The 22836-nt window shown below is 44.1% G+C and overlaps 1 long non-coding RNA gene across 1 annotated transcript in view; it reads left to right on the top strand.

Moving 5' to 3' along the window:
* The first annotated feature begins 8755 nt into the window (after positions 1 to 8755).
* The window catches only part of LOC308484995, a 34412-nt gene continuing 20331 nt past the window's right edge, over positions 8756 to 22836 (top strand). Inside the window, exon 1 of the long non-coding RNA XR_013990278.1 lies at positions 8756 to 8874. This is a non-coding gene — a long non-coding RNA (uncharacterized lncRNA). The remainder of the gene's footprint in view (positions 8875 to 22836) is intronic.

Genomic DNA, 22836 nt, shown 5'->3' on the forward strand with positions numbered 1-22836 from the left:
CAAACGACTAAACGACAACAACACTTAGGAAAGAGCATGTCCACCAATCCTATGTCTCTGTGTCAGGGACTGGCTAGATGAGGAGGAGTGGTGAGGTCCTACCACCCAGGAGCCCCCCAGGGAGGACAGGGAAGATGAGGACTTAGGCCCTGGGTCTTGATGATGAGACACCAGGGAAGAGGCTGAGGAAGGGTCAAGCTGGGTGGTGCTGGAAGCAGGAGGTTGGAGAGATCAAGGGGGTCAGAAGAAGGAGGCCCATCCAGGACAGGGCTGGAGGCTGAGTGTCTCAGTGTGAGCACAGATGCAGAAAAGGAGGAATCAGAGGATACACTTCCCATCACGCAGCAGGACAGTCTCTCTTTTTTGCCATTTTTTTATTGATACAGCAAGAAAAAAGAAGATACACAAATACAGTGGTACCTCGGGTTACATATGCTTCAGGTTACATACGCTGACTCCGGGTTACATACATACAGACTCCGGTAACCCAGAAATAGTATCTCGGGTTAAGAACTTTGCTTCAGGATAAGAACAAAAACCGTGCTCTGGCGGTGTGGCAGCATCAGGAGGCCCCATTAGCTAAAGTGGTGCTTCAGGTTAAGAACAGTTTCAAGTTGAGAACGGACCTATGGAACGAATTGAGTACTTAACCCGAGGTACCACTGTACCAAATTACACACAGGAATAACCATAGACACATAATTTTCTTAACAAACAATAAAACATAAATTGGTCTTAACACTAAAGACCCAACCTCCCGTCTACTCCATATTTCGATTTCATATTACTTATTGCCAATACACACTTTTATCATAATTAAACTTTTTCTTAATATATCTAATTTCTTATATCTACCTTGCAACTATTACTGAAGTTCCTCGAATCCTGCAACAGAATTTAAACTACTATATTTATTTTTCAAATATTCTTTGAAAACCTCCCATTTTAAGACAAATTCTTGTTTTGATTTATTCTTTATTTTTTCTGATAGACTGTCTAATTTGGCATATTCTGTCAGCTTTTGGATCCAATTTTGTATAGAGGGGATTTCATTACTCTTCCATTTGCAGCAGGACAGTCTCATTCCTGCTAGCTCTCCTCCTCTGAGACCCCACTCTAAGAGAGTCCTACATGTTGCTGAGCAACTGCCCAGGCAGGCCCAGAAGGGGAGCTCAACGCCACATCGCAGTCTCCATCTACTGGGGAAGGCTCCAGGGTGAGAGGCTAGAGAGGAAAGTCCCTGCCAAAGTGGGGTATAAGTAAATATTATATTTGATCCCTTAGATTTGCGAAGAAACGTTTAAGCTACACAAGCACACATACAATTCCCTGACACTGTGCTTTTTCTATTTGTCCACCTGGCCCCATCAGTACTTAACTGGTGTAATAGTAAAAAAGGTAAAGGGACCCCTGACCATTAGGTCCAGTTGTGGCCAATTCTGGGGTTGCGGCACTCATCTCACTTTATTGGCCAAGGGAACCAGCGTACAGCTTCCAGGTCATGTGGCCAGCATGACTAAGCCACTTCTGGCGAACCAGAGCAGCTCACGGAAACGCCGTTAACCTTCATGCCGGAGCGGTACCTATTTATCTATTTGTACTTTCACGTGCTTTCGAACTGCTAGGTTGGCAGGAGCAGGGACCGAGCAATGGGAGCTCACCCCGTCGCGGGGATTTGAACCGCCGGCCTTCTGATCGGCAAGCCCAAGCAACTCAGCGGTTTAGACCACAGTGCTACACACGTCCCTTAACTGGTGTAATAGACTCAGCAAATTAGAAGGCAAATGCAAAAGGGAATGAATGGGAAAACCCAAAGTTGCTCCTCATACTGTATATAAATTCAAATATGTGCAGATGTGGACTGCTCCAGTCTAATTCAAATAGGCTAAATAATGCACAATTGTGACATGCCCAGAGTCTTTTCAGAACCCTGGACAGAGCACCATGAAAAGAGTAGGCTGACAAGTTTTCGCCCACACAAGGACAGCTGTTGCCTCAGCAGCTTGCAGACACCACCGAGGGTCCTTCTGTTGGCCTCACACCCTCAAGGACATATATTTGCTCTTAAAAGGATGTTGGCCAATTCTGTGCTATTAGCTCCTACAAAGTGGGGGTGATGTGTGTCATCCAAGTCTGAGGAGTCCAACAAAGCAATATATTCCATCTTGTAAGATCCTGTAAGAATCATTCCATAGGAAGTAATGTGAAAACGGCCTGCCAGCCACAGTGCCCAGCTGAGCTTCTGACTTTACCTTTTCATTTAACAGCAGGCCCAGGTGCCTCAGGTAAGATAGCACCCACAGCAACCCCAGATAAAGGCAGTAGTCACATTGGCCCTGGCCCTCGGAGCATCTTTTATAACACCAGTGGAACACTAAACAGGTAGAAGCCCATTGATTTCAATGAGTAAAGAAATATCACTTGAGGACAGAAAAGAACTCTGCCCTGCTCTGTGCAGCAAGACAAACACTTTCTACAACTGTTCATTCTGTCCCTGGGCTCAAGTTGTTCTTGAGAACATGGCGAAATAATTGTTGCTTAACCAATTAGTGTGATTTTCAATGCTTAGGCGAAAGGTCTGCACGAGAGCAAAATATGATGATCTTTGCGAGGAAAGCGATTGTGGATCTTGATGGGTACTGGCTGCAGTCCTTTTACTCCACAGCAGCCACAGTGACTTTAATGGAACTCCTCTCTGAAATATATGCATTGTGGGGATTGCAACAATATAAATGTTGCCTACCTGCCTTATATTTTTTTTTGGGGGGGGGGTGTTGTTTTTTTAAGGTCAGGTTTTGAATCTGCGCCTTTTGCCTTTCCATGAATAATTAAGCCAGCAGTGCCGAATGTTTGCCAGGTCAAATGTCTTTCTGCTGGGAGACATTGTTCTGTTCTGTTTTTAAGCTTAATACTGTTCCGAAATCCATTTATTAAACCTTCCCACTCGGCCCTTTATGTGAAAAGATGCCTAGTCATCAGTTTAACACCGGTAGTACAAGCATACTTTTTTACTTTTCCTAGGACTGAGCGCCTGGGCGTTCCTGAAAGGCCAGCTAGCCCAATCCCCAGGTGGGGTGGGGTGACATTTTATTTGTTTCTTGAATTTTGTATCCTGCCATTCCTTCTAAAGGAGCCCAGGCCGGCAACCATCGAAATGGTAAAAGATTGCAATTTAAAAATGAACTTTAAAACATTTAAATACAATTTCAAGCCATTAACAAAACATTGATTGATTGATTGATTGATTGATTGATTGATATACCGCCCTATACCTGGGGATCTCAGGGTGGTTCATGGAATAATATCAATATATAAAACCACAAAATTCATAATAAAAATAAAAACAACAACCCAATAGCACCTCCACCCCCCAAAAAAATACATTTTAAAAGGGTATAGGATGTTGATCAGGTCAATCAAAGGCCTGGTTAAAAAGGGATGTTTGTGCCTGGTGCCTAAAGGTGTATAATGAAGGCACCAGGCAAACTTCCCTGGGGAGAGCATTCCACAGGCGGGGAGCCACTGCAGAGAAGGCCCTGTTCTCGTGTTGCCACCCTCCGGACCTCTTGAGGAAGAGGCACACGAAGGAGGGCCTTGGAAGATGATCTCAGGGTCCAGGTAGGTTCATATTCAAAGAGGCAGTCCTTGATGTATTGCGGTCCTGAGCCATTTAAGGCTTTATAGGTCAAAACCAGCACTTTGAATTTAAAAGCAATTGCATACCCTCACAATTTTTTTCACAGTTGCTACGGACAGTATGTATTAATTCTCAAATGCCTAGATAACACAGGATTGTTTTAAAATTTCTTCAGAAAGGCCATTCCACAAACTAGGGTGCCACCACTGAAAAGGCTCTGTCATGCGTCAGTGCCAACTAGAAGCCAGAGGCAGTGGGACGAACAAGGCTTCCCCTAATTGATGGTAGGGCCAGAGATGGTTGATACTGAGAGATACACTACCTCAGGTCCTTGGACCCCAAGCCATTTAGGGCCTTGCATGCTACTACTAACACCTTGGATTGCACTCAGTGGCTCACTAGCAGCAGATGCAGTAGTAATTAGGGAGAACAGTAGCCCTAAACAGAACAGAAAGAAAAGGCGAATATTTGTACATCCCTGCATTTTGTGGAAGAATTACAAGGAAATTGCTAGTTTCTAGCAAACAACACAAAACAGGAGGCTATTCAGAACATAGCCATTGTTCAGAATATTACAAAGTATAAAATAGTAAATGGAACAAAATATCCCACCCTTTTCCATACACAATTTAACATTGAATGAATATCTACAAGTGGGCTTTTGAATCTAGGTATGATTGTTGTCCCTTCTCAATACTGGAATCTGAAAGAAATGTTCCTCAGGCCATGGGTGTAGGCCTTTTGGGGGGGGGGTGGGCAGAATCTCAGTTAACTATTTATTTTTATGTATTGGGGGGGCAGTTGTCCCTCCCTGCCCCCCTTGGCTACGCCCATGCCTCAGGCCCATCTGAATGGAAATGTACCACAAGCAGTACAGATAAAATCCTTCCAGAGGACTCAAAAAAGCAAGCCAAGCTACACAGTCGGGGGAGGGTCTAATGTTGTACCTAGTCCATTTGAATAAACGGCTCCGAGTAAGCACAGTTTGTAAAAGTAAAGGGGGAAAGGGGAAATTATTTTGGTTTATTCCTCGGTACAGAAAATTTTGGGGGAAAGAGCATGATACATGGGGTGAAAGCCGTGATAAATCATCTATACGTTTTGTGCTTTCCCTTTTTGCACGCTGCACAGCCCTCAGGAGCATAAGTTAATGTTCCAGTAAGATGAAAAAGAGAGTTTTGTAGCTGGTGCCACCTACCTTCTCGCTGAATATCAATGTCATTTATTTTACCTGACACGCTTACACAAATATGTTAAACTTCAAGAAAATTAGCTTTTCATCTTGCTCACGGAAGGTGGATTTCAGCTTTGGAAAGAAATCACAGAACAATTCTTTATTTGTTCGAAAGCAGCTAACAAAATAAAGCGAGGCTGTGAATAGACCTATTGATCAAAGTTATTTTGATTGCGTAGGCAGGATTGGGTTTGCGTTTCGTCTTCTCCCCGGCCCACCCTTGCTTCTCTCTCCCCCCTCCTCAGTTTCCCTTAATGATCATGAAAAGTGAAGTGACTGAAACCATAGACAATGCACAGCACATGCAAAGGCCACTATCAACTCACAGTTATGCACATGTTAGGTTCAATTGAAATCAATGAGGCTTAAGCATACTTTCCTCTGCGGATAGATGCAGCTGCCTTGGGTCAGAAGTACACCTGACAATTACAGTGGTACCTCTGGTTGCGAACGGGATCCGTTCCGGAGGCCTGTTTGCAACATGAAAAGAACGCAACCCACAGCAGCGCGTCTGCGCATGCGCAGTTGCGATTTGCCACTTCTGCGCATGCGTGGGACGTCATTTTGCTCTTCTGTGCATGCACAAGCAGCGAAACCCAGAGGTAACCCTTTCCGGTACTTCCGGGTCGCCGCGGGATGTAACCTGAAAGAACGTAACATGAAGCGGATGTAACATGAGGTCTGACTGTACACTTTGCCAAAGATAAAGGTAAAGGGATCCCTGACAGTCCAGTCGCGAACGACTCTGGGGTTGCGGCACTCATCTCTCTTTACTGGCCGAAGGAACCGGCATTTGTCCGCAGACAGCTTCTGGGTCATGTGGCCAGCATGACTAAGCCGCTTCTGGCGAACCAGAGCAGCACACGGAAACGCCGTTTACCTTCCCGCCGGAGCGGTACCTATTTATCTACTTGCATTTTGACATGCTTTCAAACTGCTAGGTTGGCAGGAGCAGGGACCGAGCAACGGGAGCTCACCCTGTCGCGGGGATTCGAACCGCCGACCTTCTGATCGGCAAGTCCTAGGCTCAGTGGTTTAGACCACAGTGCCACCTGCGTGGTACCTTGCCAAAGATACGTCTCCACAGTATTGATTGATGCACTGAATAGTGATGGTACACCACAGGTAAGTTTTAATGCACACTGCAGAGGGGATGTACAGTGGTACCTCAGGTTACATACACTTCAGGTTACATACGCTTCAGGTTACAGACTCCGCTAACCCAGAAATAGTGCTTCAGGTTAAGAACTTTGCTTCAGGATGAGAACAGAAATCGTGCTCCGGCGGCGGCAGGAGGCCCCATTAGCTAAAGTGGTGCTTCAGGTTAAGAACAGTTTCAGGTTAAGTACGGATCTCCGGAACGAATTAAGTACTTAACCAGAGGTACCACTGTACTTGACTCAGTATGTTTGATTAGTATAGTTCTGCGTTTATACGGAGCATGCATTTGATGTTATGCTATGTCTGTCATGTCAGCTGAGAAGACAGGCTGACACTGTGTCTTGTAAGAATGTACTTTGAGTCTTCTTTTAATGTTACAACTGTATCCTCCAGAAAAACTCCGAGCAGCTGTTATCCAAGTAATTGTCATTATGTATTTCTGCAAAGACCCGACGTTGCAATGTTTGGAATCTCTCTCATTTCTGACAAATTCTACAAGTGGTGCTTTCCCTTGGCTTTCTGACTAGGAGAAAAGTTTAACACCCCTTATCAGAACCAATGGCATGCAAAAAGCCAATTTAAGCATTGTCTGGGAAAACACTGTAACAGCCATCATTTCAAAGTCTACTCGAGCACAACACCATTCGGGGAACTTATGAGAAGATATGGAGCTCATTTCCTGAAAGCTACCTACTTTCAGTGGGCTTTATGCATTGCTTGTTATGTCAGATCCTTCCCACACTCTCTCTTTCCCCCTTGAATTGTAGAATTGGAGAAAACTGAGTCTTATAGAGCAAAAAATACGGTATTCTACGGGTTTTCTGGAAAATACGTTGCATGTACCGTCATGGTGTGGTTTTCTGCCAACAGCAGAATCTAGAAACGGGGCTTATTAATATATAGGAATCAGCAGAACCCCCAGATCCTTGGCTAAAACAGCCGAAGGCTCATCCATAACAATGATGGTAGGTTGGTGACAAAATACAAGAAAATACTGTGGCAAAAAAATATTCAGCCTTCAATAGAGAGAAAATACACTTTATGGCTTTTATTTTAATTCTCTCAACGATGGCTGCAATAATCACACTCCGCCACTTAGGGAAGTTATTATTAATATAATGCAGATGGTCCGATCCTGTATAACACCTGGGTTGTTAGCTTTACGCACAAGCCAAGATAAACCGCAGCTTAGCATTGCCAAGCATGCCCACTTAATGTGTCAAGATGTATCTCGTGGGTCATCTAGTCCAACCCCCTGCAATGCAGGAATATGCAGGTGGCCCGTATGGGGAATCAAACCCACAACCTTGGCAGCATATCTCCCCCCCCACCACCTTTGTGATATTTTGCGAACCAGTCTTAACTAACCTGTATCCAGATACAATCAACTTCTGATTTTTAGACCCAGTTCTTCTCTCAGCATAATCATTCTGTGGAGGAAAGCAGCCAAGATGAGAAATAATAATAATAATAATAATAATAATAATTTTTATTTATACCCCACCCTCCCCAGCCAGAGCTGGGCTCAGGGTGGCTAACACCAATAAAATCACAGTAAAAACATTATGGGGGGGGGAAACCCCAATTTAAAATACAGGTTAAAATGCAATTTAAAATGCAGCCTCATTTTAAAACTAAGGGGAGGGAAACATAAGGGTCAGACTGAGTCCAAACCAAAGGCCAGGCAGAACATCTCTGTCTTGCAGGCCCTGCGGAAAGGTGTCAAGTCCCACAGGGCCCTAGTCTCTTGTGACAGAGCGTTCCCCCAGATTGGGGCCAGTGCTGAAAAGGCCCTGACCCTAGTTGAAACCAATCTAACCTCCTTGAGGCTTGGGACCTCTAAAGTGTTGTTATTTATGGACCTTGAGGTCCTCCGTGGGGCACACCAGGAAAGGCGGTCCCGTAGGTACGTGAGTCCTAGGCCGCATAGGGCTTTAAAGGTCAAAACCAGCACCAGAAAGGACAATATTCACTGAACTATGGTCACCCGGATGGTTATCCCCGTTACTGTGGTGTCTGGATATTATTCTAATTTGTTTCCTTCATAAAGGACTGCTTGGTTTTACATCTGTACATTTTCTTATTATTATTAATAATAATAATAATAAATACTTGCAGACACAAAGAGGGACTCCAGTTAGCAAGGGGACAGGTATTCCATCCATTTTGGACTGCATGTCATTATTCCTCTATGTTTCCAGTTGTTAGAAGGAATAGCAGCAAAAAAGAAGAAGCAATTACATACTGCAGAATATCATAAAATATATTGGGGGGTTGTTTTGTCTTTGCTATTCAGCCTATCACTCTTCCTTGGAGATGACCTTATCAGGATGATCATATCCTGGCAGCTGAAGCTTTATTCAGTCAAAACAGCACCCACCACTGTACCTAAGAGCAGCAGGCTAGCTTAACACAACACAGAGATCTATCTGGTGGTCAGGCTGGTCCTGAAGGCAAGGCAAGGTGCCAGGGTCTCATGGGCAGACTGGAGGTTCACTGGGTTTGGGACAAGGACTTTGGATCTGATTGGGCACTTAATGACATCACCAGGTGCGCAACACGGTCCAAATTACCGTATTTTTCGCTCTATAAGATGCACCAGACCACAAGATGCACCTAATTTTTGGAGGAGGAAAACAAGAAAAAAAATATTCTGAATCTCAGAAGCCAGAACAGCAAGAGGGATCGCTGCGCAGCGAAAGCAGCAATCCCTCTTGCTGTTCTGGCTTCTGGGATAGCTGCGCAGCCTGCATTCGCCCCATAAGATGCACACACATTTCCCCTTACTTTTTAGGAGGGGGAAAACTGAGTCTTATAGAGCAAAAAATACGGTATTCTACGGGTTTTCTGGAAAATACGTTGCATGTACCGTAATGGTGTGGTTTTCTGCCAACAGCAGAATCTAGAAACGGGGCTTATTAATATATAGGAATCAGCAGAACCCCCAGTTCCTTGGCTAAAACAACCGAAGGCTCATCCGTAACAATGATGGTAGGTTGGTGACAAAATACAAGAAAATACTGTGGCAAAAAAATATTCAGCCTTCAATAGAGAGAAAATACACTTTATGGCCTTTATTTTAATTCTCTCAACGATGGCTGCAATAATCACACTCCGCCACTTAGGGAAGTTATTATTAATATAATGCAGATGGTCCGATCCTGTATAACACCTGGGTTGTTATCATTACGCACAAGCCAAGATAAACCGCGGCTTAGCATTGCCAAACATGCCCACTTAATGTGTCAAGATGTATCTCTTCAGCTATGAAGCAGTTAACATATACAAAGCATCCATAATTAGCCTTCGTATTAACTTGCAATTAAGGGGAGTGAGAAATGTACACACCACCCCTGATGCTATTATATCAGTCTTTTTGGTTGGCAGATCAACATGACCGTTGTGTGTCCTTGTCTAGGGAGCCAGCTGTCTCTGTTCGGAGAAATCATTCTTCTTTGCTGTGTCGCTCCATGCTCTTAAAATCATCTATCAATTTCTGCATATAGAGCAGTGGCCAGTTGTAGAAGAATCCTGTCTTCCCCCCAAAGACCCTTGGGCAGTTTAAAATTATACATTGAAATTTATGTCCAAAGCATGCTTTAAACTTTTATTATTATTATTATTACAAGCAATAGTTTTTCAGGGACTTGTATAAAGTTGGTGTGATGGCCATGGTTGCATTTATTTTTAATGTGTATCTTAGCTGCTGCTGCTGCTGCTTCTTCTTTTTTACTTTATTTTCTGTAGTTTAGTATATTTTTTTATTGTATTGTGATTTTAAATTGTCATAAGCTGCCCTGAGCAGTGAGTGCATCAGGCAGCAAAAGGGTAAAACAGAAATTTCAGATATATGTGGGGTAAAAATGTGGTATATGGGGTGTTAGGGGAGAGGGTGGGGGACACATCCTGCTCTTTCTGGGGCAGTTTGTCCACCTTTCGTTCCCACCCTGCACTCAACTCTTACCTGTGACTCCAAGAAGCTGTCAGCTTGCAACAGCAGCCATAATAATAATAATAATAATAATAATTTATTATATATACCCTGCCCATCTGGCTGGGTTTCCTCAGCCACTCTGGGCGGCTTCCAACAAAAGATTAAAAGTACATTAAAACATCAGTCATTAAAAACTTCCCTAAACAGGGCTGCCTTCAGATGTCTTCTAAAAGTCTGGTAGTTGTTTTTTCCTTTGACATCTGGTGGGAGGGCGTTCCACAGGGCAGGTGCCACTACCGAGAAGGCCCTCTGCCTGGTTCCCCGTAACTTGGCTTCTCGCAGTGAGGGAACCGCCAGAAGACCCTCGGAGCTGGACCTCAGTGTCCGGGCTGAATGATGGGGGTGGAGATACTCCTTTAGGTATACTGGGCCGAGACCGTTTAGTGCTTTAAAGATCAGCACCAACACTTTGAATTGTGCTCGGAAATGTACTGGGAGCCAATGTAGGTCTTTCAAGACTAGTGTTATGTGGTCTTGGTGGCTGCTCCCAGTCATCAGTCTAGCTGCCGCATTTTGAATTAGTTGTAGTTTCTGGGTCACCTTCAAAGGGAGCCTCATGTAGAGCGCATTGCAGTAGTCCAAGTGGGAGATATCTAGAGTATGCACCACTCTGGCGAGACAGTCTGCGGGCAGGTAGGGTCTCAGCCTGCGTACCAGTTGGAGCTGGTACACAGCTACCCTGGACACAGAATTCACCTGCACCTCCATGGACAGCTGTGAGTCCAAAATGACTCCCAGGCTGCGCACCTACTCCTTCAGGGGCACAGTTGCCCCAGGAAATGGCTTTGACCGGCCGGCTAAACCAGGTGAGGGTAGCTGATGGGTCTCAAACCCTTGGTGAGTTAGGGACTTCCCCTGCATGCGAAGACAGGCTCTGGTGGATTGAGCGGATGAGACCAGTAGTTGCTCCAACATTCAGGGCGGTTTCTGAATGTGCTGTTGATGGAAGTGAGGGGCAGGTGGGACTCATCAACCTGGGTAGATCACTCATCTAGGGGAAGGAAAACTGTTCTTAAACCTCCGCTGCCTTGTGGGATGTCTTCCGGAGAAGAAAAGGCTAAGGAGTAAACCCTACACAAATCCAGAAAGACAGTTGGATGGTGCCTTGTACACCTCCTTCTGGCAACTCCTGCAGCCAAGCTGGTGCCAAACGTATTGCTCTGCTTTCCTTTGGACAACAGCCCAAGACCTCCATACACACTTCCCAGGTTTGAGCCCTGGAGAAGTCACTTTGGTGCTGCTAACACAGCTGTTTGACTTCACCCCATTGTCTCTTGAGACAGACCGATGCCAACAATTCAACCAAAATCAATGAAAATGTTTCTTAAATCCATTGATTTCAAGGGTCTGTGTGGCGTTTGCCTCCTAGGTGGGTCATAAGGAAAGGGTTAAAATGAGTGTGATGTGATTGGCCAGTGGAAACTGATAGGGGGAGTTAGAGTTAGAGTTGATGTTTATGTTATCCCACCACTTGCCTACCACTTTTGTGGCAGCAGGTATGATGGTATCCCACCGCTACCGCCACTTTTGTGGCGATCACACAGGGTCCCCGGACGTTTGACGGTCTATTGACCCTATGCCACCACTGTAATTGCATTGTTCGCTGCCACCAACCTGTTTCTCACGGGTACACACAGAGTCCAGTCAGTTGTTAACATTAACAAATAATCAAGTTTATTTTATAGGCCTGGACAAGCTTATGGTTCAGTTAATTTTTCTTGGCAGTTTCTTAATCTTAGTTCCTTAACTGTCCTATTCCTTCCTAACAACTTCAAACTGATTATCCCAACTAACTATCTATCTGACGCCACCTAACAATTCCTCTCACTCTCTCACAACACAACTCAACCAACCCACAGACTATTCCTCCCTCTTCCTTCTCCAACTCCCAACTCTCAACTAACTTCCACACAACACCCACTCTAACTCGCACTCCCCCTATCAGTTTCCACTGGCCAATCACATCACACTCATTTTAACCCTCTCCTTATGACCCACCTAGGAGGCAAATGCCACAGTCTGCTCAGAGGGTATCATTTGCACTTTCTCAGGTTACACACGTCCATTCTTTTTTCAGGTTTTGTAGATTTTTAAGTCCATCAAAATCACTCTGTGTTGTTGCTGATTCTAGCGGTGAAGCTGCTAGATTCTACCAGGCTCCACGCATGGCCCACAAATTCTGCCCTGATCTGTTAGGTCCTCCACTTGTCTTACCATTGTGTACCTTGACACTGCCTATGGCCTTCCCAGTTTTGGCCGGCTCTGTCCCCACTACCCAACCCTCCCAGAGGGCCTGTATTTCCTAAATCTAAAGCTGGCTTCCCTAGACAGAAAGTATTAAACCATTACACCTGATCCCTGCAATTGCAGCCATCTGGACTTGCTGTTAGTTGGCAGAATTTTATTTTCTCTTGATTTTAATTGTAGCAATGCTAGGCCCCCAGACCTTTCATACAGGTTACCCAGCAGGTATTTAGTATTCATCAAGAGTTCAGTTGCCATTTAGCTTTGAGGCTTGTTTTTTAAACCTCACCATGACACCGGAGAATTTGCGTACTTGCTGAGTAAAATGCCACAGAGTCTTTAACTTCCACCTGGGTAGCCACCAGAGGCAAACAGAAAGGACCTTGGGTTTAATGTCTCATCTGAGGGAACGTTACAATGTGTAGCCGTCATTATTCATAGCAGAAAAGGCCTTTGTCTTGGTCAAACAGGTTTAATGTGTTTTCTATGCTACATAAATTCAAACTTGATGGTTCATTTATTTGTTGGATTGCTGCTTTTATTCAATCTAAACTAAGCCCTGGGATTTACTAATAACTTGTGTTCTGTCCCCTTGCTTGTTTGAGAAAGACAGGAGTCTAGCTTGTCCACCTCCTCTTCCATTGTCTGTGTTAAAGTTTGAGGCATTGATGTTTCAGGGACCTCTGTTGACAGAACTAGCAAGAAAAACAGTGTTCAGTTTGTAGATAATTTTTGTTTTGTTCTAGTGTACAAAGACGTGGCATTATATTACTGATATGACTGCCTTCCTCTGAAAGGATTCTGTGTGGAAATGGGGGAAAAAGGTGCTCTGGAATATGTTGTACCAGAATGCAAGATAGCAAGCTACTGTAAACATCCCATGTAGCATAGAAATGGCAAACAAGCGTATCGGGAGAAGAAGTTGTTTATTGTTTTCACAAGCTTTTCTGTTCTGCTCAGGATTAACAAAGCTTTAAACATGGCTGGCCAAGTTTATCAAATTATCAAAGTTTTAAACCTGACTGGCCATGTTCCCCCCTCCCCTGTACTCAACTTTCAGCAGCTAAACTTGTTTTTATTTTAGTTTAAACTTAATCACCTTATTATAGCAAAGGTATTTTAAAAAGGGGAAGCATCCAAACACATTTGGATAAGCAGTAGTTTAAAGCTTAGTTTTGGTTGGGTATAAAGGTAAAGGTAAAGGACCCCTGGACGCGGGTGGCGCTGTGGGACAAGGGTGGTGCTGTGGTCTAAACCACAGAGCCTTGGGCTTACGGTCAGAAGGTTGGTGGTTCGAATCCCCGCAACTGGGTGAGCTCCCGTTGCTCAGTCCCAGCTCCTGCCAACCTAGCAGTTCAAAAGCATGTCAAAGTGCAAGTAGATAAATAGGTACCACTCTGGTGGGAAAGTAAATGGCGTTTCTGTGCGCTGCTCTGGTTTGCCAGAAGCAGCTTAGTCGGAAGCCATATGCCGGCTCCCTCAGCCAGGAAAGTGAGATGAGTGCTGCAACCCCAGAGTTGTCCGCGACTGGACCTAACAGTCAGGGGTCCCTTTACCTTTATAGAACCACTGACAGTTAAGTCCAGTTGCGAACAACTCTGAGGTTGCGGCGCTCACCTCGCTTTACTGGCCAAGGGAGCTGACGTTTGTCTGCAGACAGTTTTTCTGGGTCATGTGGCCAGCAAGACTAAGCCTGAGATGCAAATCTTACAAATAAAGTAATCACAAGAGCAAGTCAAATCTCTCTCACTTGAGCATCTAGCTAATATCTATACAGCGGTATACGCTACAACTTCAGCAAACATTCTGGATTTGCTAAAGAAATGTTGGATAAAAGTCAGTGGGCTTCATTCTGTCGCAGATCATGCTAGGTTTTTATAATGGTCTCTTCTGGTTTTTTTTAATCTATAAAAACATTTTACTGAAACTACTAATAGTAGCTTTCAAAATATGAGAATGACATACCAAATGCTAAACATTCAGAACACATTGCACACATTGTTTGGCTTGTCTGGAAAATATTATATGCTTATAATAATGGAATGTGTAATGAATGTACCTGAAGGATAGATCACGTATAATGTGCACTCTTATTTTGTTCCGGCCGACATGTTTTCAATAGTGCCTAGAAAAAATATGATTTGTTTTCTACTCTGTGCAAATTTTATACTAATTCCAGACTCATATTCCCATCATGGCAACTCAAAAGGAAAGAAAGTACCAAGGCTGTAGCTATCGGGAGATTGCCCTCAGATTTATGCAAACTCCAACCCATCCTTTCTCCCATACATCTTTCCCCACATGGCATGCCTTCTGTTTCTTTACGAGATTCTTGTACACAAATTAAATCACGGCTTCCTCATCAGAAGTTGTTCTTTTCCATTCAGCTTGAGAGCTGTCTAAATTTTTTGTATTTTGTTTTTCAAAATATAAATAAAGATGTGCAAGGTCAAAGCTTTTCTATTAGCTTTCGATGGGGCCTCTGATTTTATCCAAAGTGAGTGCTTGCCATGATTAGCCCTCATGATCGAGAAAGTCAGGAACTTCCTAAGGCCCAAGACTAACTCAGAAACCAACTGGACCAGGGCTGGGGGATCCAGATAGGGAGAATGAAGGATGAGGATGGAGTCAGCAGCATTAAATGATCAGGTAATGCCACATCAGTCCAGAATAAGGTGCTGCCGCAAGCCCTGGTGTGTTGATTTATTTATAAAGAAAATTTCTTACCTGCCTTCATCACAAGGTCCCAGGATAGGATATACAATTATAAAAACAAATAAAACTTTGCAATTATAACAAAAACTCAAAAACCATTCCAAATGGAACAGAACAGCATAAATACAGCAAAAGAGATGGTTCCCACAAACAGGCCCTTTGAAAAAAGAAGTGCTCAGTCTCCAGCTTTCAGGGAAACAATGTTCTGCTGTGGTTTATCAGAATTTCACCTTCATCCGTGCCAGAAACATGGCCACCCATTCAGTAGCATGGCTTTGAAAAGGCAGGCTTTTTAGCTTCCTTAATATCACGTAACTAGTGCAAGTGAAGCTTCCAGCAAGAATTATTCTTGTTGACAAAATAAGGGGGGGAAAGATGAATAATAATCCTCTAATAAAAACATCCAATCCGTATCTGGTTTCTACAGAGCACTTTATAACCTTATAATCCCCAGTTTTAATAATATCAGTAGGCTTTTGGGTATCAAACCAGTGAGTGACAAATAGATGACAGCTCACGGGAGGGAACTGTGTGCGTTGGGGATGAAATTTCACTTTGTTACTAGCCAACAAGAGTACAGCTTCAAAAGATAGTGCTTTTATTCGTCTTTGTAGCTATTTTTAGGCTGCATTCTAAGCTGAAGGCCTTAACTTCTCCAGATTCATTAGAACATCCCCTCCTGTGATCTTATTCTACTGCCTACCTCCCACTTCGTCGACTTTCTCTGTCACAGGCATTCCAGTAACAAGTCCCTAGTAGCAGATGGTCCCAGTCTTCTTTCCTGTGCAGTTTCCAGAACAGCTCATTTCATCCTATTTAACCAGACTTGCAGACAATGTGCCCCCCCAAAAAACCCTGCACTTGCAGAAACCACAGCATTAACCCAGTTTCCTAAAAGCAGGCATGTTCCGTTCCAATGAAATGTGGCAGTCCTTCAAATCTCACTGAATCTAATGAGATACTTTCAGCAATAACCTTTGCAAGTACAGTGGTACCTCGGGTTAAGAACTTAATTCGTTCTGGAGGTCCCTTCTTAACCTGAAACTGTTCTTAACCTGGGGTACCACTTTAGCTAATGGGGCCTCCCGCTGCTGCCATGCCACCACCACACGATTTCTGTTCTCATCCTGAGGTAAAGTTCTTAACCCGAGGTACTATTTCTGGGTTAGCGGAGTCTGTAACCTGAAGTGTCTGTAACCTGAAGTGTCTGTAACCCGAGGTACCACTTTACAAGAACTGTAAACTGTTTAAGTAATTCAGGTAAGGATGATGTTAATATAAGGCCGCACTGTTGTTGTTGGCATTCATCTGTCTCTAGAGACAATGGAGTGCACCTCCGGCGGGCAAGGACAGGGACATCTTACCCATAGAGGCTAGTGGTGTGGGGCACGAGGGCACCAAGTTCTGGAGGGTGCCAGGGGAGAGGCAGAGGCTGGACGCGGCGCCTCCTGGCATCAGCTTGCCACCCTCACCCACCTCCGCCATGCTGCCCGCGCCGAAGCAGCTCCATGCCCGGAGCCTCCGTCTGCCGTGGCCACAGTGGCACGAAGTGGACAGCTGAGCCAGAAGGCGCCATGTCCAGCCTCCACCTTTTCCCTGGCGCCGCCCTCCAGCCACTGCCCGCCTCCTCCTCCTGCTTTGCGCATGCACAGAAGTGCCGAATTGTGACCTGTGCGTGCGCAGACGCGGCGCTGTGGGTTGCGAAAGCTGCGGGTTGCGAACGTGCCTCCCGCACGGATCCTGTTCGCAACCCGAGCATCCACTGTAATACAAACTGGATTAATCCATTCCATACTTTTAAAAACAACCTCTAAAACAGCGATTCATCATGAATTTTACTATCTAAAGAGACCATAAAATGAAAGCAATAAACAATCTACTGCAGTCACACAATCAATCAATCAGTAGCTGAACTGGGTTCCACACAGTCCCAAAAACAACAAAAAAGAGCCGCAGAAACAAAAACACAAAATAAATAGCAAAAACAGACAAACCTCAGTGTAACATTCAAAACGGAAGTGTGGCACTCAAATTGGAAGCGTAACACTCAAAACAGAGCATGTTTGGCTTCCGAAAAAAGTTCGCAAACTGGAACACTTACTTCCGGGTTTGCAGTGTTTGGGTTCCAAGTTGTTTGAGTACCAAGGCGTTTGAGAACCAAGGTACCACTGTATCCATAGCCAGACACAATCTAAAACAACAGGACAATCTAAAAAAACAATGCAACCCATCTCACATAGTTGCAGCCACAGCAGCAGCTACATGACGTGTAAAAATAAAAATCAGCTGTTGTGATGAAAATGATGTATAGATGGTATATTACACCTGTTAAGTTAGCGAAAATGTATAAAGTCAGCAATAAATGTTGGAAATGTAAAGAAAAAGAGGGAACATTTTATCACATGTGGGAATGTAAAAAGGTGAAATGCTTCTGGGAGATGATATATAATGAAATGAAAAAAATGTTGAAATATACATTTATAAAGAAAGCAGAAGCATTCTTACTGGCCATTGTTGGGAGTGATATAAATAGAAAGGAATATAAGCTCTTTTTATATGCAATAACAGCAGCAAGAATATTATTGGCCCAAAAATGGAAGCAAGAAGAGTTACCGACGATCGAAGAATGGAGGATGAAGTTAATGGACTATGCAGAACTAGATAAACTAACAGGAAGGATTTGAAACCGATGGGACCAGAAATTCACGGAAGACTGGAGTAAATTTACAGACTACTTGAAAAGTATTTGTGAAGATCAGACGACGTTTGTAGGTTAGCAAGAGGTTTTGTGAGGAGTATTATTGGAAGTATTGCAAAAATGGAGAAGGGGAAGGATGATTTGTTAAGAGATGTAAAGGCAATATAAAGTTAAGAAATGCATAAGAAGTGGTTAAAACGGTGGATCATCAGAGGTGCTGATGGAAGTCTTAAAAGATTATATAAGTGATACGTTTTGTGGTACATTTTATAATTTATATGTTAAAATCAATAAAAATTATTTTTTAAAAAATCAGCTGCATGGATAAGGTAAAGGGGCCCCTGACCATTAGGTCCAGTCATGGCCGACTCTGGAGGTTGTGGCACTCATCTCGCTTTATTGGCCGAGGGAGTCAGCGTACAGCTTCTGGGTCATGTGGCCAGCATGACTAAGCCGCTTCTAGTGAACCAGAGCAGTGCACGGAAACGCCATTTACCTTCCTGCCGGAGTGGTACCTATTTATCTACTTGCACTTTGACGTGCTTTCGAACTGCTAGGTGGGCAGGAGCAGGGACCGAGCAACGGGAGCTCACCCTGTTGTGGGGATTCGAACCACCGACCTTCTGATTGGCTCAGTGGTTTAACCCACAGCGCCACCCACGTCCCTTAGCTGCATGGCTAAGCTTTCTTAAATTCAGAGTCCTGCCATTCTCGTAATGGTCAGCCGTGAGCTAGCCAGGCATGCTGCCCTGAGCAAGGAATTCAAAAGGCTGGGTGCTATAACAAAGCAGCCCTGAACTCCTGCAAATCTCATTTCAGGGAAAGAAAGGAAGGGAGCATGCAGCAAGTTTTCAACTCTTGCGCCAACTGAGACAGTGTGACACAGATGCAATTACTGAACTGCCCATAAAAATCTAATGTATCCGTCAGTGCCTTTCCAAAGGTTGGGTATGTTATTTAAAAGTTAAAAAAATCAGCTACGTGCAATTTCTTCAGTTTAGAATCTTTGCACATTGGATCTAAAAAAAAAGGACGCCACGGGGGGATTTAAATAAACGTTCCAAGGCTTTGCGAAAGCCACGTGAAGCCGAAAGATGTTAAAGTTGCATGAGAGGTCTGGACCCTCTGAAGTTTCAGGCTGTAAATAGGATTTAGGACCGTGCGTTAACCAAGACAACAAAAAATAATTAACGCATACTGCTAAACTTCATTAGTCTCCCAGGGTTTAAATTATGCTTGCAACATCAACACATTAGAGTGAATAGTGTTTAAAAAGGTGGGAAGCCACTTTGCTATGAAAATTTGTTTTCTTCCACACTGGGAACAATGCCCCTTTCTTACTGCATAATTGCCTTCAAGATATATCTAGCAAATATTGTTCTGATAGCAGAACTCCCGTTGAAAGTTTCTTCAGACATTAATGTGCACATTTGTCTGAGGCTACGTAAAAAAAACCACACCTTTTTAGTCAGGAATCAGTGGAGAGGTTTTTTTCTATGTGGGCTGCATGCAATCTAGATTTACTGCATTTTTTAAATTTGTTTTTTTGCCCCTGAAAAAACACTTCTTAAGAAACTGGTTTCAAGTCCTGGAAATGGGACTGTGGGTGGATTTTTGTCATTGTCTTGTTGGGCTGTGTTATGTGATAAAGGGGAGCCATACCGGGGTGAAGGCGTCTTCTTCTATTTGTCCACATGTCAGTTTCAGTTTATTGGTTTATTTTTCTAGTAAGGCTGTTTCCCATACTATTTGGTACCATTGGTCCATGCTTACTCCTGACAGGTCTCTCCAGTGTCTGGTTATGGTGTTTCTGGCTGCTGAGAGTAGGTGGGTTATGAGTTCTTTGTGATGTGACTGGGCATTATTGTCCTGGGAGATATTTAGTAGGGCCAGTTCTGGGGTGATTTCTAATCCTTGCTTGGTTATTTTACATATTTCTCATGTGGTTGTTCACCCAAGGCATGTGCAGGGAGGAAAAGGCATGGATAACTGAAATATACTTGGAGTTGAGAGTGGATTTCATGCTCTTTATTCAGCTCATAGTGGAGAGAAGGAATGGAAGTTCCCCCAGAATGTCTGCTTTATATACATTATTTACACAATGGGCCCTGTAGGCCAATCAGGTTGCGGATTCACTTCCACCTGGAGCTGGATTGGGTGGCTCCTGTGGACCAATCAGACTGCTGCATTCTCAGTCCTATTGTTCTAGGACCAATCAGACTGCTGCATTCTGAATCCTATTTTTCTAGGACCAATCAGACTGCTGCATTTTGGATCCTGTTCAACTCAGTACATAACAATAACTCATTGGTAGATTTGTCATCCACAGGACCTTGTATATAACCCTTTTTGGGGGTGGGCATATTCGTTCACCTAAAGAGACGTAACTATGTCTGAAATTATGACGGAGCTAAATGCAGAATGAACTGGTCAATACAGTGGTTCTCAAAGGATGTTTTCAAAGACCAGCTTTCACTTACTTGAATCAGGTTCTAGAATCAATACAGGTCAAAATGTTGAGGATGAGCATGCATGATTGGGGATTGAGAAAAGCTTCATTTTTATTTTTATTTTTGCTCAAGATGGTTGTGTACTCAGCCAGGATGTGTTCATTAAAAAGCAGTGATAATAAAAATTAAAAAAGTCCCCCATACACCCACATCTTTATTAAGTGGAAAGTGAAGCCTTTTTAACTTGGAGGAGGGGGACCATAGGATGTCCGAGGCTCTAAGCTAGGAACTGCTTCCAGCAAATAACATATTTTTCTGTGTATAAGACTAGGTTTTTTAACCAAACAATTAGGTTTAAAATTGGGCCTCGTCTTATATACAGGTAGTGCTGAGGGGTGTTTTCTTAATTTGGAGTCCCCAAAAATAGTGGGCGTCTTATACATAAAAAGGTAAAGGGACCCCTGACCATTAGGTCCAGTTGTGGCCGACCCTGGGGTTGCGGCGCTCATCTCGCTTTATTGGCCAAGGGAGCCGGCGTACAGCTTCCGGGTCATGTGGCCAGCATGACGAAGTCGCTTCTGGCGAACCAGAGCAGTGCACGGAAACACCATTTACCTTCCCGCTGGAGCGGTACCTATTTATCTACTTGCACTTTGACATATTTTTGAACTGCTGGGTTGGCAGGAGCAGGGACCGAGCAACGGGAGCTCACCCCGTCGCGGGTATTCAAACCGCCGACCTTCTGACCGGCAAGTCCTAGGCCACCCGCATCCCTGTCTTATACATAGGGGCATCTTATACACAGAAAAATATGGTAATCTTTGAGCGGCCACACCACCACCTCTTGAATGGCATATCACTGTGTTGCTGCCTGCACATTTTCTTGCAGGTGTGGAGCAGTGGGTTTGCTGCTTATAGAATCACTGTTGCTCCTTAGAATCATAGAGTTGGAAGGGACCCCAAGGGTCATCTAGTCCAACCCCCTGTGATGCAGGAATCTCAACTCAAGCATCGGTGAGAAATGGCCATCCAACCTGTGCTTAAAAATCCCCAATGAAGGAGAGTCCACAACAGGCTTCCTCAACCTCGGCCCTCCAGATGTTTGAAGACTACAATTCCCATCATCCCTGACCACTGGTCCTGCTAGCTAGGGATCATGGGAGTTGTAGACCAAAAACATCTGGAGGGTTGAGGTTGAGGAAGCCTGGTCCACAACCTCCCGAGGGAGACCGTTCCTACCTACGCTCAATTTGTAGCTTTGTAAATAAACCCAAATATTACCCTTTCCCACTGCCATAATGCCCAATGACTGGAAAAGTCAGGGGAACCTTAAATCAAAAAGTATAAGGAGAATGGAAAATATTTAAGGAATATATATAAGACTATATTGTAGAAATGATACCATCCTAGCAGAATTGAATGATATTTGTGTATAATAAATAAACAGAATAAACATCTTAGAGGAATATATGGAAAAAAGATATAAAACAAACTGTGTGGTAAAATCAAGACAATAGAAAAAGTATAATGAGAACGACTGGAAGCTTTTCACAGAAGACTTTATTGGATAAGACATGATGTTGTATAAATATCTGGTACTTTTAATTGTTGTTATCTTTTTCTTTTCTTGTTACTTTTAAACTTTTTGTACTTTTGATGCGGAGAATTCTTTTCTTTTTTTCCTTTTCTGTGCTTAACTTTGTTGTACAGTGGTACCTCAAGTTAAGTACTTAATTCGTTCCGGAGGTCCGTACTTAACCTGAAACTGTTCTTAACCTGAAGCACCACTCTAGCTAATGGGGCCTGCTGCTGCCGCCGCGCCGCCAGAACACAATTTCTGTTCTCATCCTGAAGCAAAGTTCTTAACCCGAGGCACTATTTCTGGGTTAGTGGAGTCTGTAACCTGAAGCGTATGTAACCTGAGGTACCACTGTACTTACCCTTACTGTAAGATTGTATTTTAAACCAATAAAGATGTATTTAATTTTTTTTTAAAAAAAGACTCTACTAATCCATCCTTCTAAAGGACATCAAAGCGAAGTAAGAACTGCCCCTTTGAACTTTTCATTACTTTTGGAAGTAGTTCATGCCACAGGGCCCAGATTCAAACTCTGGCATCTCCACGCAGGGCCAGGAGAGACTGGTGCCTGGAAAGCCACTTCCGAGCTCAAGAGGAGGTGGGGTTGCGGGCTTCACGCCCCCGGGTGATTGAGGGAATCCCTGGCCGCGTCATCTCCTGGCCAGCCAATCGGCTGGCCTGAGGGGCGTGGCCCGCTCTATTTAGGGCTGGCGCGGCCGGAGATCTTCCTCTTTCGGCCGATGATTTGGCCTACAGGAAAGGCGTGGACTTGATGTGGAGCATTTACAGTGACTTTGATGAGCTGATGGCCTCGTTCCCCAACATTACCATACTATGGTCTTCGCTGCTGGAGAGGCGGGTCTGGAGGGACTGTCGGTGCGCTATCGCGATAAATAAAGCCAGGAAGATTCTGGAACGCTCCGTAGCGAGTAGAGTGGCAGCTCGGGGGGGGGGGGAGTCATTGACCACCCCAATATCCAGTTCAGCAAGGAGGCCCTCTACTGACAGGATGGCAGGATACTGACAGGATGGGAAATGATGTTTGGTTGGCTGACATATCATCTGGAATTAGGGATTGGTTGCAGGTCTGAGGGTATTGGCGGCGAGCTTTTGCTTGAGTGGCG

The sequence above is a fragment of the Podarcis pityusensis genome (genome assembly GCF_964106645.2).
Source record: "Podarcis pityusensis genome assembly, chromosome: 9".
NCBI lineage: Eukaryota > Metazoa > Chordata > Lepidosauria > Squamata > Lacertidae > Podarcis > Podarcis pityusensis.